Raw genomic sequence first — 16,981 nt, forward strand, 5'->3', positions numbered from 1 at the left:
GGTCGCTCGTCCATTTCATATCCCATAGCTTAAACACTCATATATTTGGATTCCGCTCGACGAGGCGAGCAGTACGAGTACCACCTTGATGGGTCTGCGACGTTTCCTTCCAGAGTTATTACCAAAAAACCACAAACATCCCAGAATCCTCTCGGTTTGGGGTCAAAATGTTGTCGCTCATTAAATCCCATAAGAAACGTCGCATCGAATGAATGTGATTGAATTCTCCCCGTCTGGACGAGCGGAATTGAATGGTGCAACTAATTTTGCTGTGCTGTGAAAATTCAGATATTTGCATGACTGCTTTTGTTTTATTTTGTGAATAGCAAAAAGCATTCAACCCCATAATACATGTTGTTTTATTGGTCGCTCGTCCATTTCATATCCCATATCTGAACCACTCATATATTTGGATTCAGCTCGACGAGCCGAGCAGTACGAGTACCACCATGATGGGTCTGCGACGTTTCCTTCCAGAGTTATTACCAAAAAACCACAAACATCCCAGAATCCTCTCGGTTTGGGGTCAAAATGTTGTCGCTTATTAAATCCCATAATAAACGTCGCATCGAATGAATGTGATTGAATTCTCCCCGTCTGGACGAGCGGATAGGGGGGTTCACGAGGGGGGCATAGGTGGGGGTTGCCAGGGGGGGCAAGGGGGGTGGTCGTGGGGGGGTCGTGTGGGGGGCATGGGGGGTTGTGAAGGGGGAGGGGCAGGGGTGGGAAAGGGGGAGCATGGGGGAGGAGCTTAGGTGAGGGGGAGGAGCTAATGGCTATTACACCACGCCGCGTCTCGCGCCACGTGCTTCCCCTGGCAGTTTGGCCGTTAGGCGTGGAATCGAGCTTTGGGTGAGTGGTGGCGGTGGTGGTGTGAGTCTTTCTATGTGAGTCTGTGTGTGAGTCTCTCTAAGTGAGTCTGTGTGTGAGTCTCTCTGTGTGAGTCTGTGTACGTGTGTAAACATCGCCACTGGGGAGACAAAGGCGGTCGGGCGTGGTGCTAACCACCCACCCCTTCGTGTACCGTGCCGGCCTTCATACGTACTGCTGGCTAACAGCACTTGCCCCTACAGCCTGTTAAGGCTCTATGAGGATCGTTGTCTTTGGTGTCCTGTATTAGCAGGAGGAGGAGTGGTGGTGTTAATGTTGGTGGTATTAGTGGTGGTGGTGTTAGTGATGGTGGTGTTAGTGGTGGTGTTTGTGGTGTTAATAATGGTGGTGTTGGTGTTAGTGATGGTGGTGTTAGTGGTGGTGGTTGTTCGAGGTATTGTTGCTGGTGTTAGTGATGGTGGTGTTGGTGGTATTAGTGGTGGTCGTGTTAGTGATGATGGTATTATTGGTGGTATTATTGGTGGTAGTGTTAGTGGTGGTGGTGTTAGTGATGGTGGTGTTGGTGGTGGTGGAGTTGATGTTGGTGGTGGTGTTTTTAGGGTTCGTAGTGTTAGTGGTGGTGTTAGGAGTGGTGTTAGTGCTGGTGTTAGTTGTGGTGTTAGTTGAGGGGAGCGGTAGTGTAGCGGTTAACGTGCTGCGCTACAAACCTGGCGACCCGGGTTCGATTTCCACTCACGACCAACACCAGTAACGATTATCTGAACCGGTCCTGGGCCTCCCCTAGGTAGACTCAGCCTCAAATGAATACCTGGTACGATGTGTAAACATCGCCGCTAGGGAGACAAAGGTGGCCAGGCGTGGTGTTAGCCACCCACCCCCTCGTGTGCCATGCCGACCTTTATAGGTGCTCGCTAGCAGAAATTGCCCCTACAGTATATTCAGGCTATACGGGGGATCTGTCTTTGTTAGTGGTGGTGGTGTTAGCAGTGGTGTTAGTGGTGGTACTAGTGGTGGTGTTTGTCGCGGTGTTGCTGGTGTCCGAACAAAGGAGCGATGGTCACAACAACGACCTTTAACCTGGGCGGCTGAAATGTAGCACGTTGGTACAGTCATCTCAGTCAGTCAACTCTTGGCACCTGGGTCTGACCTGTGACCTGTCAGTGAGCCTTCAGCATTTCACGTGGTCTCAAAGTGCACCTGGCCTGGCATTTGCCGCTACTTAGTGGCAAATGGCGGTCTTTGTTGTTTTGTTGTGTTTCGTGTTGTGGGTGAGTGGTTAGGTTGTGAGTCTGTGATGATGATGTGAGTCCGTGTTGATGATGAGAGTCCGCATTGTGACATGACGCGTGTTTAGACATGAGTATTGTCGCACACCATCGGTTTTGTGTGACCCTCACCTGCGTCTCCCGCTCTCCACGCAGAGACCCGGACCGTGCGAGAAACGCAGTGAGCTCTGAGCACCCTACTCTGCAAGTTGCTGCCATGGAGGTACGTGTGGCTCTTCAACTCGTGTGGTAAAATATGGGTGGACGTGTGTTTTCCCCTCGACTTGTGCCTACCTGTCACCTACCTGTATACCTGGATGTGCTTCTCCTTGTCCGCCTGAGTATGTGTATGTCTATCAGAGTGTGTCTCCGAGATCCTGTTGGTGTGCCTGCCTGTCTACGCGTGAGCATTTACAGCACTATTATCTATCCACGGATGAATGAGAATGCCTTCCTCCCTGAGACCTTGCTACCCCTCAAATGCTGTGATGGAATAATCCGCCAAGCGCCGATTTTGTCGCACCATCTCTCTGGTGGCTCTCCTCTCCGATGTGTTTCCTTCCTTGGCTGCCGCTCCGTTATTATTCTTCACTATCAGCCATTGTTGTCCCTCCTTGCCATGGCTCGTCATGCCCGATCCCCAATCACTCTTTAACAATTTGAACAATCCCTGCGTGTGACCTCAAAATCCACGCATCTTTCATTGTGAATCCAAGCATGGCATCTGATATTGGCCAAATATCCCAATGCTGAGAAACGACAACATCTCGGCAGGACCCTCCTGAATGTGGAGCCCAGGATCTCAGAGATGCTGGCTCAGTGCTCGCCTTCTGCACTTGCTCCACCATCTTACTCAAGCCTATGTGGTGGACCTTTGTCTTTGTGTGTGTGTAGATGAGCCGAGCTGGAGAGGCTCGGAGTAACGACACGTCTTGCACCACGTGGAGTGCGCTGTCCTCAGACGGCACCGGCTCCATCTGTAGCAAATCGCCGAAAGGTAAGAACAGTAATGAGGGACGTCACAGTGGCCACGGTAAATAGTGGGACATCACGATGGCCATGTTGCATGGGGGACGTCACAGTGCCTTTGGTGTATGAGAGATTTTATGGTGATTGTATGGGTGATGTCAAGATAGCAATGCTACATGGGGGACTTAATGGTAATCATGTTTTGATTTAAAGCTTTCGTGGCTGCAGGGATTCATATTCTTGGTTCTTTCGGTAAACTCACGTAGAAGGGCAACAATAAAATTGTTAAAATATAAAACAATAAAATTCTCACGACGTTTCGACTGCAACACAAGTAATCATCATCAGGTGTGAAAACCACGGCAAGAACCACAGCAAGAAAAATTGAAATTTTCTTGCTGTGGTTTTCACACCTGATGATGATTGCTTGTGTTGCAGTCGAAACGTCGTGAGAATTGTATTATTTTATTATTTTATTGTTTCCCTTCTACGTGACTTTACCGAAAGAACCAAGAATATGGTAATTATGTTGCATTAGAGACTGCATCATGGTTGCCATGTTACATGGGGGACTTCATGGTGGCCATGTTGCATGGGGATAATTATCTCTGCTCTGGCCTCAGTACTGAAACAACATCAAGCGCTTTCAGAATTGCTTCTGCGGCCATCTTGAATGCTCTTCCAATATTAGGAAACCACTGAAGCTATGCGCGTTTAAATCATCTAGTTTGACAACTAATATCTATACTCATTCGCTCTTTCGGTAATGTCACGTAGGTAGAAATAAAATTAAACAAATCACGACGTTTCTATCGCAACACAATCAATCTTCATCAGGTGGAACAACCACAGCAATAATAAAATGCTGAAGTAGGTGAGAGAGCTGCTGTGGCAAGAGGTTATCGGTAAGAAAGGGGGGAGGAGCAAGGGGGGGGAGAGAGAGGGGAGCTGCGTGAGCGCTAGGGGGAGAAGAAGTGAGGCTGGGGGGGGACGTAGGCGGAGGTAGAAGTGGTAAGCTGAGTATGGGACATGGTGGGAAAGTAAATCTGAAAAATCTACCAGTACCTGGCGCGTGTGATGGAAACAACCACAACCAGTTAAGGCTTTACCTAGTTAATAACATCCATCGAATGATTCCTCAATTTGTATCCATCTTCTCTGTTGAAGTTATGTCTATGTTTGTATATCTGGATGGCTTCATGAAAAAACCTTTGATAGTTACCTGAAGGTTTGCAGAGTACCTTGGTCTCGGAAAAAAACAATATCACGCGAGCCCACAGCGTTATAACAATGGTCAGACACGGCAGAGGTATTGGTTCTGCGATGTTTCAGATCTGCCTTGTGTTCGCTAACACGGTCCGCGACATGTCAATTCGTTTTCCCAATGTAACTGCTACTGCAGGTACAACTCAGTTTGTCGACTCCAGGATATTGCATGTCAGGATGGGATTAGATCACGGATTTTGTGTACTGTATTGAATCGGACTTGGATCTTGTGTTTGTTTAAGATTTTGGAAATATTTTTGGTAACACCTGCTATGTATGGTAAAGTGATGGTTTTGATAGGCGTCTCAGTGGATTGTTTCTACATGGTTGGAGAAACAGCTTTGCGAATAATGCTGTCCCAGTACCCATTCATCTTAAGAGTCTGGTGTACGTGTTCCAGTTCACTGGCTTGGTGGTGTTGGTTGCAAATGCAGTGGCCCTATGGTGTAGTGGTTTGATGAGGGAATTCTTCTGCGCCGGATGGTGGTGGGAATTAGGTTTTAGATAGGTCTCTTCTCAAACAAAACATCCAGGAATTAGTAGCTTACCATCATTCTCCACTTCCATGGTGAATTTGATGGATGGGTGTATGGAATTTATGTTGTTGAGAAATTGATTCAATGTTGGCAGGCCATGTGGCCAAATGACGAAAGTGTGATCTACGTATCTCTTCCACAAGGAAGGACGTTGGGTGCATGTCTGGATGACATCAGTTTCAAATTTCTCCATGAAAACATTCGATATCACTGGTGATAAGGGGGGACCCATGTGGGTACCTTCATTTTGTTTGTAGAAAGTACCATTCCTGGTGAAGTAAGTGCTGGTTCAGCGTTTCTACCGCTGCATTATTTTTTTTCCGCCTGAGGACGACCGCTTGTGTTGCGATCGAAACGTCGTCATTTATTTTATTTTATCCATATGTGACTTTACCGAAAAAAACAAAGAGTAAATGTTAGTAAGGCAGTTCCTAACCAAAGTTGGTCCATGTTGGACCAAGTCTTCAATTATTGCTAAGGTGTCAGGTACAGGAACCTTGGTGAACAGAGAGACTACATCAAAGCTGATGAGCAAATCATCTGGGGACAGTGAAATGCCTTTGATTAGAGAGATAAAGTGAGCTGAGTTTCATACTGCTGAGGTAGTCTTGCCCGTGAATGGAAGCAAGGTCTCAGACAGAAATTGGGCCAGTTTGTAGGGAGGTGAGTTGATATTGGAAACGATGGGTCGAAGTGGAGTATCTTCTTTATGGAATTTTGGAAGACCATATAATCTGGGTGGTCTATTAGCAGAAGGTTTTAGGGAGAACTGCTTGAATGGTTCAATTAGAGAAGTCGAATTGGTAATGATATTGTTTGTTTTTATAGCCAGGCAGTTGGTCGGATCTTTGTTGATTTTGGTGTAATTGCTATCATTAAGAAGGTCCTGGATTATGTTGCTGAATGTGGTTTTATCCATGATGACAGTAGCATTGCCCTTGTCGGCTGAGAGGATGACTTTGTCCTCTCTATTTTTTAATTTGGTGAGTTCAGAGCGCTCGTCCTTGCTGATGTTATTAATAGGATTCTTAGCATTTTTAAAGATGGTGGCAATTTTAAATCTTGCCACGTCTGTCGGTGTGTGTCCCAAGCCTTTGAGGGCTACATCTACCTGGGTTTTTATATCATCCACTGGGATGTGTTTGAGGGTGACAGCAAAATTCAGCCCTCTAGCTAGTACCGATTTTAGGCTATCGGAGATTGTGCTGTTACTCTGATTAATAGCAGTCTTTTTTATGTGTGGATCTGGTTTCTTTTTTGACAAGTTATTGAATTTAGCAATAAGGTTAACCTTGCATTTGGAAGACATTGTTGTGGCAGAAGAAGCAGTCATGTTATCTACAAGGTTCCAATCAGATGCGGACATTTTATCTTTTGATTTAAAGCTTTCGTGACTGCAGTAATTCATATTCTTAGTTTTTTCGGTAAAGTCACGTTGAAGGGAAACAACAAAATAATAAAATATATATAAAACAATAAAAAAATTCTCACGACGTTTCGACCATAACTCAAACGGTCGTCTTCAGGTGTGTTGGACCAACACCTCGGCCGTGGCAGATCATTGTTATAATTCAGTAGGCTCACATGACATTGACTTTTCCAAGACAGAGGTTCTTTGTAAGCCATCTGGCTTCCATGAGAGATTCGTTCATGAGGCTATCCACATATACAAGCACAGAGACAATTTCAACCGAGAAGATGGATTCTATCTTAGCAATCATTGGAAAGATTTGATAAACCATTTCAGGTCTTAATTGATTGTTCACGCTTACAGTGGCTTTCAGACAGCACACATTATAAAAAATAAAAAAATAAAAAAAAATCATCTCCCCCCTCCGCTTTTCAGAATATAGATGGACTAGTCCTAAATAAACTGCCAAATCGTTGCGCATGGCGCTAACGTTTTTTATAAATAAATAAATGTGCCGTTTAAAAATACATTTATGCAAACCAACACACCTGAAGACGACCGTTTGAGTTATGGTCGAAACGTCGTGAGAATTTTTTATTGTTTTATATATTTTTTATTATTTTGTTGTTTCCCTTCAACGTGACTTTACCGAAAAAACTAAGATTATGACTTTTTATCTGTTAATGTTAAGTGTGATTGTAGGAGACATTTGTCTAAATTATCAAGTTCAAGCCGGAGTATTCTTATCCTCTCTGAGATTAGAGAAAGGCTAGCTCTGAATAAGATCCGTTTAGAGTTGGGTTAAGTGACAGAAGCAGATGGTAGTTTAAATGTGGTCGGTATTATCTTGTTGTCGCGGCATCTCTTCAGAAAGGTGAGTGACTCGATCATGTGAGCCTTCTTGTCTCGCAGTCTGTTAAAGGTTCTAACAGATGTGTGGAACCTATTTGCGTGGTTAGTTTATTAACCTTCCCCCACACTGTTGATTAGCACCATTGGCTACATGCGGTGCAAAAGAATTTCAACATACATAGCTGGGATTGGCAAAAACATCCCAATCCTGAAATATTTACCCTATAAATTGCTCAAAAGTTTGGTTCACACACCTGTTGTTGTTATTCTCCTCGTGCCTGCAGAAATCCTGGCTCACTTTGGCCCTCACTTGACCGACCGCGAAAAGCTGGAGCTCGCAGCCATGCAAGAAGTGTGGTACTTTGCGCTCGACAACAAACCCAAGGGATGCAACAGGCATGGATATGATGACGACGAACGTAATTACATTCTGGTGAGGCTCACCACAAAACTACAGCCTTGGGGGCGGTCACAGGGCCCAGAGGTAGCGGGGTTTGTGGCTTCTTATTATTGCACCTGAATTACCAACCAGGGCACACACCAACGCGCTTCAAAATCAGAATGTTTAATCCCGAGTAAAGCCCTTTTAGATAAGAAGCAATTTTTCAAGGGAATCTTCGCCAGCAGACAGTATCAAAGCATTCGACAATTACACCCACTCACACACTTACTCACCCACCCCCAGACGCACTCACTTGCTGACTCACTCACTCATTCACCCACTCAATCACTCACCGACCCACTCGCCCACTCACCAATGCACTCACCTGCACACATCTGAATCAGAAGTTTATTTCCCGAGTAAAGCCCATTGAGCTCAGAAGCTCTTTTTAAGGGTGACTCAGCCAGCAGACATCTGAGCATTCCAAATTATGGTTAAAAATAACTTCATAATTCCAAGCAAATTTTTGTTAAAATTACATTCGCACTTCTTAAACGTTGTGATTTTAACAATAGTCAGTTTAAATGATTGTACCTTTTGTTCAGTTCCGACATGATCACCTCCACTACCGCTATGAGGTGCTCAAGATGATTGGGGAAGGAGGTCAAGGCCAGGTGATCCAGTGCCTTGACCACAAGAGGAACACCCTGGTAGCTGTAAAGATCCTGGTGTCACCGTCGAGGTAAGACTTCAGAGACGTGCCATCATGAGGCCGACGTTGTTAAGTCCATTGCCGTGCAATGCGGTGGTGACACTCATGCTTCACAGCGAGAAGGGGGGCCTTGGTTCGGCTCCTGCCTCGGGCACCATCGTGTGTGGAGTGTGTACCTTCTACCCCTGTTCTGCATCGGTTCCTTCTAGGTACTCTGGTTTTTTGTCTCTAAAGCTTAAAATACATACACACACAGTGTGAACTGGTATCGGCCAAAACATCCCATTGCTACAAGATTACCTCCACATTACAGTAAGTCATCATTTAATGCTGTAGATACATTCATGAAAAGTTCCGCGTTAAGCGGAAAAGCATTGAGCGAAAAGAATCTCTCCATAAATAATGTAACAATAAAGTTTGGCGAGATGCAATGTATGCATACACTGTGAGATGATGAGACCAATAACTGAGGCTATGCTATAGTAATAGGTTTTACCCTTTTAACTGGCACAAAAACTGACACCTTCTTTGGTTCTTTCGGTAATGTCACGTAGAATGAGAATAAAATAATAAAATAATACAATAAAATTCTCACGACGTTTCGGCCACAACGCAAGCGGCCGTCTTCAGGTGAAAGTTACAGACCTGTCGGGACGACAGAGCTCAACACACCCGAGACGGCTTTTCTTAGAGCTTAGTCTCCACTGGTGTTGGACCAGAAGAGTGGAGACTAGGCTCTAAGAAAAGCCGTCTCGGGTGTGGACCAATCAAATTCAAGGACAGTGCATATTATTATCAGAGTTGTCTCTTTTGTTTGCATTTTGACTGCTTGTGTTGTGGTTATTGCAAACATGATGCCTTGAATAAAGGTGTCAGTTTTTGTGCCAGTTAAAAGGGTAAAACCTATTACTATATCTTGTTACTGGCAAAAGAGGTCTCATAATGAGGCTATGCTGTCACGTTACTTTTATCATTCCGAGTACTGTATCATACCGCTCAACAGTGCAGCTCAAAAAAGTATTTTGTTGTCGACTACTCACAAACCACGTTATGTTTGGCTTATTCCGTGTTATAATGGGTGCGTATCTTGTTAGAATGTGCGTGTTCCATGTTGTAATGGTCGCGTTTCTTGTTACAACGGACACATTCTGCATTGTGTAAAAAGTGTTGAAGAACCACGTTATAACGAAAACGCGTTGTTTTAACGGGCGTTTGCATTTAGTTTTCCCGAATGACCAATCCGATTTGAATGGCTCTTCACCTTCAAATCCTATTGGGTACCCTACGCCAGCTCCTGCGCCCCGTATGGTACCAATGAGAGTCGAGAACGCTACTCTAGCTCACAATGCCGTTAGACCTGGTGAAAGTATATTTAATTATTAATTCTGAATAGCATTTGCCTCTGGGTGTCCCTTAAGCAAGTGTAAGTTATTAATTTGTGGACTTCCTCTGTGCAGCTCCAAGGAAGAAACATTGCAGAGGATGGAGCTCCAGATAGCTCTGGAACTTCAGAGTGAGGACAGCAATGAAGATTACAACGTCATCAAAGTCCTAAACAGCTTTGATTTCAGGGGACACCACTGCCTTGTCCTGGAGCTGTTGAAGTATGTACCGCGTGTTCCATCTCCCCCTCCCTCCGCTAATAGCGTGGTTAACTGATTAACTAAACAAACTTTTTTGTTTTCGTGGGAAAGTCCACTGACCTATTAGTTATTTTTTTGTAAGCGACCTGCCCACAAATGATAGCTTAACAAAGTAACTTATCACGTGGAAATGTATAGCAGCCAAATACTATGAATGCATGTCGATTCGAAATGTGGAGGGGAAAACCAGAGGACCTACAGAATAATCCACATGATCACAGGGAGAACATGCAAACTCCAAATGTACATGCGTCAGGTTCGGGATCAAACCCCATGACCTTACCAGGCGGAGTTGTTATCTTCTCCCCATGGATAACCCTCTACCACCTGGCAAAAATGCCAATGAAATCAAGTTGTCAAGTGGGCAAATGAGCCAACTAATTTGGTTTATCGACAAACCAACGACCTGAACCTACACTGAACTATGACTCTGAATATTGGTCGTGAACATGCACGAACAATATTAAGATTGTTGTTAGCAGAATCAGCACAGCATTTAAAGAGATGACACTGACACTGTGTTGGTGTTGTTTCTGCTTTTGTCTCTCTCACAGGGAGAGCCTTTATGATGTGATGAGAGAATCGGGGTTCCGGTTGGACATGGAAATGGTGAAAAGTTATACCAGGGGAATCCTCATGTTCCTGTCCCACATCTCTTCCAGGAACATAGTTCACGCGGACATCAAGCCAGTGAGTGGACACAGCATTCAGTATGATTTTGTTGCAGAGGCGTATTGTTAGTAGGGAATCGTTCCACAGAGAAAAACGGCCACATTAGTCACAAGGTCTATGCGTTCGCTGTTTCCATCTAACTGGAAGGAGGCAGGGTCATTGTACCCCTGGTGAAGATAATGCGGTATGAATTAAACTGTAGTGTAGAGTCGTGTCGGTATTGGGGACTCACCATAGACAAAACCGGCAACGTTGATCACAGCGTTGCCCCAGTCCTTCGGAGACAGAAGCTGGAGCAAATAAAGACTATTTCCTAAGTGTGCGAAACGTGTATTTTGACCTGACAGCTGCCCGTTGTCGGCTTCCACACTGCGAATGGAAAACTTCCGAAGACAAACGCGCGGTGGATAGCGTCATGGAATACGCGAGCTGTCATGTGTAGCTTTTGGTCCGTAACCCGTTAAAGGGCACTCTTGCAGCTGTGAGCTCAATGCGACTCTCCTGTCAGAGGAACCACGATCAGTTGTCAATAGAGCTGCCCTCCTTTACTTCGATGGTCCCTTAGAGTGCTTTGAACATGAGCCTCAAATCAAATCTCTTTTCTAGATGCAATTGAAAGGGGCAACCCCCAGTAATAGCTGTCAACAAACATCAAATGTTGCACTTGACTGACGCTCGTTGACGGCACTACGCCTCGTCTAGTTCCCCTGTTTAGCGTAGGTGGTGGTACTTGATCGTTCCACTGCTGGCTGAATGTTATCGGCATAACCTCTGCATTTGAATTCATTCTGCCCCTTCTCCTGCAGGAAAATGTTCTCATCAAGGACACCGTGACCGGCACTGTGAGGGTCACGGACTTTGGCACGAGCTTTTTTGTGGAAAGTCAACGTGAGTGACCTCTCCTGGGTGTGTGAGCGTCTGCGTGTGGGTGTTTGTCTGATTGTGTATATGTGTGAGTATCTGCGTGTCTGTACATGTGACTGTTCATGTGTGTGATGAAGATGCTGTTTAAGAAACAGTGAGTACACAAACACATATATGTGTTGTTCTTGTGATTGGTGTGCAGCTATGAATGTTGGTGGGACTCTGGAATACTCGGCTCCGGAGCTGCACTTGGGCTACAGCTTGACCTGTGGCGTAGACATGTGGGCGCTGGGTTGCACGGTGGCGGAGTTGGCGACGGGCAGGCAATTATTTCAGTCCGACAGTGACAAAGATTACCTCCCGCGCTGCATTGAGGTATTTCCCACTGGGCGTCCATCCGCTCGTGATGCCCCTCTCTTTCCTTGGAGTCGTGGGTTTTGGGGGTGGCAGGAGGGGAGGTGGCCACTTAGTGATCTGGCAAATAGCGGCCGTCGTATGTTGTGACACGTGTCCATCTTGTACGTGTGAGGGGAGCAGTAGTGTAGAGGTTAGCATGCTGCGCTCATGGCCCACACTAGTGATGATTATCTGAACCGGTCCTGGGCCTCCCTTAGTTAGACTCAGCCTTAAATGAGTACCTAGTGCAGTGTGTAAAATACCTGGGTCAATGTGGTCCACTACCCCCTGTCTCTGTGTGCCATAATGATTGCCCTCAACAAGCGCTGCTGCTGTTGTTACGCTATACTAACAGCACTTGCCCCTACAGTCAGCCGAGGATACACGGGTGACCTTTGTCTTTGTCTCAACCATGTGCAGATTCTGGGAATGCCTCCACGATACATGGTGAATTCAGCTCCCGACAGAAGGCAGTTTTTTGGTGAGTTAAAGGGTGGTGCGAGTGACAGACCGGATTCAGTTTTAAGAAGAGGCCTGCGGCTGTTGTTATTTTTTTGGTGGGAGGGGGGGGGAATGGCCTCTTTTTATTTTAAATTCCTTGGGTGAGTGGGTGGGTAAGTTGGTGTGTGGGCAAGTAGGTTGTAGGGTAAGTGGGCGAATTGGTCAGTGGGTAAGTGGGTGGGCGGGTGAGTGGGGGGGTGGTTCAGTGATTGGGTAGGTGGGTAGGTGAGTGAGTGATTGTGTAGGTGGAAGAGTGGGTGGGTGGGTGAGTAGGTTGATGGATGGGTCGGTAAGTGGGTAAGTAGGTGACGTGGTGGTTGGTGACTGCATCTGTCCCGCTGTGCATGGCTCCCGCAGACCGTCAAGGGAAGATGTTGTGCCCAGGCAAGAAAAGGGTACCGGGGAGCTTCCCACTTGAAAGGGTGCTCAAAAGCCACGACCCGGCGTTTGTGGAATTCGTCAGCTTCTGTCTGCGGTAAGACACACCCACCACCCCCTCCCAATGAGGATCCCCCCCCCCCCCCTCCAATTCATCGGCGATCACTCTCCACCGATCGCCAGGAAAATGTGGAGCTGAGTGGGACTGCCGATGTGCAGTACCACCGGTGTCAAGATCGCCCTCTGTGGAGGATGGGGAGGTCCGTGCAAGATGCTGCTGGCCAATGCGATGCTCGGGGCATTTTTAGTCTACTGGGCATCAGAGGATTGCCACTGTTCCTGCTGCTTCCGCTGCTGCCGTGCATTCCTCACCTTGTAGGAGAAGGGAAGCAACTTCAATGCTCTCACCACGCTTCTCTCACTACGTGTGGCGCGTGTGTCTCCCACGCGTCTCTCAACAGATGGGTTCCGGATTCTCGTATGACGCCAGCGCAGGCGCTGGATCACAGCTGGCTCCGGACCGCGGCCACTAGCACCACCAGCAATGCCACCACCACTGCTACTCCTGGCCGTGTCCAGTGCTTTGGAGCTGCTGAACGACGGTAACCCACATTCTGCTGACCAATTTTCAAGGCAGTCCATAGAGAGGTGTGGGGCCCAGGGCAAGTCACAACTCCCACATGGAGAAAGTGGCCCAAGTATGGGCATCAAACCCAGGTCCCTCTTTGGCTGTGAGTTCCAGCCCTGCCGCCCACAAACTAACACACGGAGAGTTCAAATCTCACCTGTACATTCGGTTATATACGGATGTATTTTTATAATTGCTTTCTGGGTGAGGACAAATAATGAAGTGGCCATATCTTTGCCATGTAGGTAACCCTTCATCCACTGTGACATCGCCAGCTCCCCCCCTCCCCCCCGATGGTGGGGGAGGGGATGGCTGCGATCTCTGCTGTAGCAGTAAGTTGGAACAATATCGTGCGCATCTCTTCACAGAGCGGAGCCGGCGCTGCCCCCATTCTCTTTGCTCGCCTGGGCCTCTGAATGGAGGCTGAAGGTTGTGGAGGAAGAGGAAACCCTGGTGGAGGAGCTGGTGTTGCAGGAGGAAGAGACCCTGGTGGAGGAGCTGGTGGTGCAAGAGGAGGAGACTTTGGTGGAAGAGCTGGTGGTGCAGGAGGAGGAGACCTTGGTTGAGGATCTGGTTTTGCAGGAGGAGGAGGCCTTGGTGGAGGAGCTGGTGGTGCAGGAGGAGGAGACCTTGGTGGAGGAGCTGGTTTTGCAGGAGGAGGAGACCTTGGTGGAGGAGCTGGTTTTGCAGGAGGAGGAGACCTTAGTGGAGGAGCTGGTTTTGCCAGAGGAGGAGACTCTGGTGGAGGAGCTGGTGGTGCAGGAGGAGGAGACACTGGTGGAGGAGCTGGTGGTGCAGGAGAAGGACACCCTGGTGGAGGAGATCGTTGTGGAAGAGATGGTGGTGGAGGAGAAGGAGAAAACAAGGAAAGAGGATCAAGTGATGGTGATGCAGGAGAAGAGGAAGCCAGGGGGCCTGGCCCGCATGGGGAGAGTCATCCGCTCACTCCTCCGACGCATGCTGCTGTGTGGTGGCCGGTCCACCGCACAGTAGAGATGGTGGTGGTCGTTGATCGGTCTGATCCATGACCACTATCACCACACCTACCACACACACCCTGTATCCACCCACCCCGTGACACCCACCACACTCCACACTCCACACACACACCCTGCACCCACCCACCCCATGACACCCGCCGCACTCCACACACACCCTGCACCTACTCACACTGTGACACCCACCACCCACCACACTCCACACACACCCTGAACCCACCCACCCCGTGACACCCACCATCCACCACACTCCACACACACACCCTGCACCCACCCACCCCGTGACACCCACCATCCACCACACTCCACACACACACCCTGCACCCACCCACCCCATGACACCCGCCACACTCCACACACACCCTGCACCTGCTCACACTGTGACACCCACCACCCACCACACTCCACACACACCCTGCACCCACCCACCCCGTGACACCCACCACCCACCACACTCCACACACACACCCTGCACCCACCCACCCCATGACACCCGCCACACTCCACACACACCCTGCACCCACCCACCCCGTGACACCCGCCACCCACAACACTCCACACACACACCCTGCACCCACCCACCCCGTGACACCCATCACCCACCACACACCCTGCACCCACCCACCCCGTGACACCCACCACACTCCACACACCCTGCACCCCCCCACCCCGTGACACCCACCACACACCACACTCCACACACCCTGCACCCACCCACCCCGTGACACCCACCACACTCCACACACCCTGCACCCCCCCACCCCGTGACACCCACCACACTCCACACACCCTGCACCCACCCACCCCGTGACACCCACCACACTCCACACACCCTGCACCCACCCACCCCCTTGACACCCACCACTCACCACAATCCACTCACACCCTGCACCCACCCACCCTGTGACACCCACCACACTCCACACACCCTGCACTCACCCACCCCATGACACCCACCACTCACCAGACACACTGCACCCACCCACCCCGTGGCACCCATCACCCACCACACACCCTGTACCCACCCACCCCGTGACACCCATTACCCACCACATACCCTGCACCCACCCACCCCGTGACACGTACCACCCACCACACTCCACACACCCTGCACCCACTCACCCTGTGACACCAACTACACTCCACACACACCCTGCACCCACCCCGTGACACCCACCAGCCACCACACTCCACACACCCCCTGCACCCACCCACTCCGTGACACCCACCACCCACCACACTCCACATACACCCTGCACCCACCTACCCCGTGACAACCACCACACACCACACTCCACACAAAGGGTTAAGGGTTTTGAGGGTTAGGTGTTTAAAGGATTAGGGGTGGAGAGATCTAGGGGTTTATAGAATTATGGTTTTAACAGTAAAGGGGTATAGAGTGTTAGGGGGTTTGGGATTTTTTGTTGTATTTGGGTTATGGTTTCAAAAGGTGAGGAGTTTAGATGGATAGGGTTTTATGGGTAAATCGGTTTAAAGGGTTAGGGATTTAGAGGATTATAAGTTAAGGGTTTAGAGGTTTACAGGGTGATGGGTTTAGGGGTTTAGAGGGTTAGGTATTTAGAGGGTGTGTGGTTTAGAGGTTTAGGGGTTTAGAGGCTGAGGGTTTTAAGGGTAAAATGTTTTAGAGGTTTAGCGGTTTAGAGGGTGATTAGCTTAGAGGGTTAGGGTTTTAGAGGGGTACAGTTTAGAAGGTTATGGGTTTATAGGGTTATAATTGTAAGGAGTTTGGTGTCCTGAGGTTTAGAAGGTTTATGGGTTTCGATTGTTAAAGGGTTAGTGGTTTAGAGGGCTAGGAGATTATAAGGTTACGTGTTAAGGGTTTAGAGGTTTTGGGGTTTTTTAGGGGATAAGCGTCTTCGATGTTTTGGGGGTTTCTAGGGTTATGGTGTTTAGGGGTTGAGCGTTTTAGGGGTTGAGGATTTTAAGGGTTAGGGGTTTAGAGGGTTGGTGTTTAGAGGGTTAGGGGTGCAGAGATCTAGGGCTTTTGAGAATTCGGATTTTAACGGTAAAGGGGTTTAGAGTGTTAGGGGGTTTGGGGTTTCAGGGTATTTGGGTTCTGGTTTCAAAGGGTGAGGAGTTTAGAAAGGATTTGATTTAATGGGTAAAGGCGTTTAGAGGGTTAGAGATTTAGAGGATTATAAGTTGAGCCGTTTAGAGGTTTACAGGATTATGGGTTTAGGGGTTTAGAGGTTTAGGGGGTTAGAGGGTGAGGGTTTTAAGGATAAAGGGGTTTAGAGTGTTATGGGTTTAGAGAAGTAGCTGTTTAATGGGTTTATGGGTTTCGATTGTTATAGGTTAAGTGGTTTAGAGGGTTAGGAGCTTAGAAGTTTCGGGGTGTTTCGGGGATAAGGGGTTTCGTGGTTTATAGACTTCGAGGGTTTAGGGATTGAGAGTGTTAGCGCTTGAGGGGATTCAAGGGTTAGGGGTTTAGAGGGTTAGGGTTTTAAGGTTAAAGGGCTTTATAGTGTTAGGTGTTTAGAGGATTGGGCTATTAGTGGTGTAGGAGTTTAGAGGGTGAGGGGTTTAGCAGGTTAGGTGCCGAGAGGGTTACGGTTTTAGGGGTTGCGGAGTTTAGAGGGTTTGGGGTTTAGACAGTTAGAGTTTTGGGGGTTTATGGGTGGGGTTTTCGAGGGAGAGGTTTTTAGACAGTTAGGGT

The sequence above is a fragment of the Petromyzon marinus genome, chromosome 59, assembly GCF_048934315.1.
Source record: "Petromyzon marinus isolate PM22_M1 ecotype Great Lakes invasive population chromosome 59, UKy_Petmar_22M1.pri1.0, whole genome shotgun sequence".
In the NCBI taxonomy this organism is placed as follows: Eukaryota; Metazoa; Chordata; class Hyperoartia; order Petromyzontiformes; family Petromyzontidae; genus Petromyzon; species Petromyzon marinus.